Source organism: Cynoglossus semilaevis, chromosome W (genome assembly GCF_000523025.1).
Source record: "Cynoglossus semilaevis isolate Cse_v1.0 chromosome W, Cse_v1.0, whole genome shotgun sequence".
NCBI classification, from domain to species: domain Eukaryota; kingdom Metazoa; phylum Chordata; class Actinopteri; order Pleuronectiformes; family Cynoglossidae; genus Cynoglossus; species Cynoglossus semilaevis.
This window is the reverse complement of record NC_024327.1, coordinates 10,493,058-10,496,419: the sequence shown is the minus strand read 5'-3', so window position 1 is coordinate 10,496,419 and position 3,362 is coordinate 10,493,058.

Here is a 3,362-nt window from a genome sequence, read left to right as displayed (position 1 = left end):
GTATGGTGTGTGGTCATTAAATATGTATTCTGATATATGTTCTTCACAGAAAATGAGCCAAAGCCAGTGAGTCTCAGTTTGAAAAATTAAATAATTATATCATTTTTCTTTTATTAAAAAGTGAAAACGGGTCCCACAGACCCGAACACCACACAAGAGTTAATAAAAGGAGCTGCAGTCCTCATACACTTTGGGACTTAGGTGAGCCAGCTCTGCGAAGCTGTTGGTTCTCTCTGCTCCCCCTCGCAGTGAGTAAAAAGTACAACGTTCTCAGGTGTGGTTCTTTTCAGGTCATTCTATCTGCGGCAGTTAGATGACAATAGTGGTGACTGAATAACGTAATTTCGGCACCAACAGTGTCCCTGCTCAGACTGTTGCCCCCGCGACCCGATCCCAGATAAGCGGTTGATGATGGATGGATGGATGGATGGATGGATGGATGGATGGATGGATGGTGATTTAAAACAGATCACTAGTGTATGATGCTCTTGTAGTTTTAAAATTAATTAAAATCCTGCATGTGAAAAATAAATACAAAAATAAGATATATATATATATATATATATATACATACAAAGGAGGGTAGAAATCAAAGTGTAGCTATGCTGAGCTGCTTATACAGGCTCTGACATAGAGGTATTTGTCCCTTGTCTGCTCAAAGCTGGGGATGGTGCACTCTTCATCATCTGTGGGGTTGTCTTCTGGTTTCAAATTCTGAATGTATTGGCATATTTTCAGCAGAGACTGAGACATATTATGGCACTTGAGAAGGTCGAGGTGAGTGGTTCCATTCTGCACTTCTTCCCGGTCCTGCTGAGTGATGTTCTTAGGGCAGGAATCGTCAGGAAACAACTCTATCTGTATGACACAGTTGACAGAAGCCGAATTAAATTCACCAATGATTAAACCTACTTTGGATTCTTACAAAGTTCAGATAAAGAAAGTCCCCTCTTTATTTCTCATGGAGCATCTTATGAACAGATATTAAAAACCGAAACTTCAAGTCGCAAAGATGCACAGACTGCAGCTGTGAGCTGCAAGGCGTCATCCACCTCATCACTCTGATCATGAAGTACAGCAAATAGGCTGCAGTCTACTAACTAAAAGCAAGCACTTGGGGCAAAGAAATAGAAGTTGTCAACTTACGGGTTTGTCCATGACGAGGGTATTTTCTAACATTTTCTGTAATTCATGTTTGGAAAAGCTCTTTTAAAAGTATTTTTTAGATAACGATCAGAATATTAATACTTTCCTTCCTTGAATAATTAATCACAGGGATTGCTCATGCCTGTTATTTGGGGGTGGGGGGGGGGGGTTCCCTCATCAGTGACTGTTTTGAAAAGTCACACATTTCAAAACAGACACTTGTTCATCATAGAGTCTGATTAAAATATTGGGTGGGAAAAATGAAAACTACTCAATAGGGATTCCGTCATGCTGCATTGTAGATTTACTATCTACTATGACATCAGACAGGTATGCATGACTGAAACCAGAAGTCAGCATGTGAGTGTGTGGGAGTGTTTGTGCAGGTTTTTCATTTCTTTACCTCTGATGTAAAGCGAAATACATCTGGTTTGAAACACCCTAAACCAGGCATGGAAAAAGGAAAAAAAACAATGAGACAATTCAATGAAATCAATAGGATACATACACTGACTGATGGCATCAATCATTTTTATCATAATGGCTGCCAGATCATGACCTCAACTCTTTATCCCAAAACTATTTTTTATCATTTCAAGTGCAAAGAACCTTGTGATCTGATGAGTGTGAGTGCTGTTCAAGTACAGTGAACTCACACTCATGTTACACAAGAAGAATTTTTACTTTATGGATCGACTTTAATTTGGCTGATTGTAGTCAGAGGACAGAGAATACTGTGGTAATAAAAGTGTGAACAAAGTGGGAAACATAACTCTGGTGGGCCATAGCAGTTCAGTAATGTCTCAGTGTTTCCAAAGGGTCCTGAGATTCTACAAGAAAACATATATTTTGTTTTCTTATATTATATATATATAATATATGACAAATTCTGACCTTTCACATTGTTTGAGACATATCACCCAATTAGAAAATTATTTGCAATCTGCTGTTGGCCCATTTTTAAATCGGTGTAAATTGTTATAATTCGTTTCCTATACTTGCATAGCAAATGCCAGAGTGTTAAAATCCCAGAGTTTTGATGACGAGAGTAGAGTTTCTTGATTGAGTCTTTCCCAGCCGCACCAAGAGTTAGGTTTGGATTTTGTCATCAGCGCTCCACATCCTCTCATTGGTTCAATCCAGTCACATGTTCTGAGCCCACATCTTGCAGGAGTGCAGCATCAACACTAACCGACGTCTGCCTCAACAGCTAGGCTAAGAAACTAAAGTGAATAAATAATGCATCGAATATTTTTTTTCACGTTTCAATCCGTAAATAACTAAAAACCTTAACAGTTAGACATTAAGGAGTATGGTTGTAACACTTCTTGCTTCAGGACCTGTAACTCACTGAATTATTGAGCTAGAGTTCTCAAACTTTTATACAAAGTACCCACATTTGTTTACAACAAATGGCACCGATTCCAACCTCTGCAAGAATATCACAGACCTCCTGAGTAGATGTCAGTTACATGGAGTTCCTTTGTTATAACCTACCCCACTACCGGGGTAGGTTGTAACACATGCTGGAGTAAGTTGTAACAATTAGACAAAAGAAGCAAAAACACAGGCCACACCATGTGACATGCTTCAAAAAGAGGCTGGGGTTCACATAAAAGAAAGTGGAATTGAAAATCTGAGAACATAGACACAAAAAGTTTTTCAATTTGTCTGGCACCTACGCTAGTATTCAGTTTTTCTCTGGTCTCCAGTGACTAACCTGTCATATGTTTACCTCACGTGGAGTCAGTCCATGATACAGGTCTGCTGCCTGAGTCAAATAGTCAGCCAACACTTCCTCCTGCACCCCAGAGAAAACTTTGTCGCTGCTCCAGTAACCTACACTGGGAAGATCACTGGACCCCCTGGTCTCTCAGCTTCTGCAGTGATTTGCAGTATCTGCTCAGTGTTACATGGCAGATCCCACGTGCCTTCGCAACTGATCTGACTGACTTGCCCTTCTTTGTGACCTCATCAGATGCTTTTTTTTTAAAAAAGACATCTGCAGGCACACCTCTGTCAGTCTTTCTTGTCCACTGCCTAGGCATTCTGTAAAATGTATTAAAATTAAGAAAGTGTTCTTAGTTGTATGTAAGAGGATGGTTGTAACACTTTTTAAAGATGTGTTACAACCCACCCCACCCCTGTCAGCCATTGTTTAGCTAGCTGTATTAGCATAGTGGTTTGAAATTAGCAGGGGAAAAATGCATCACATT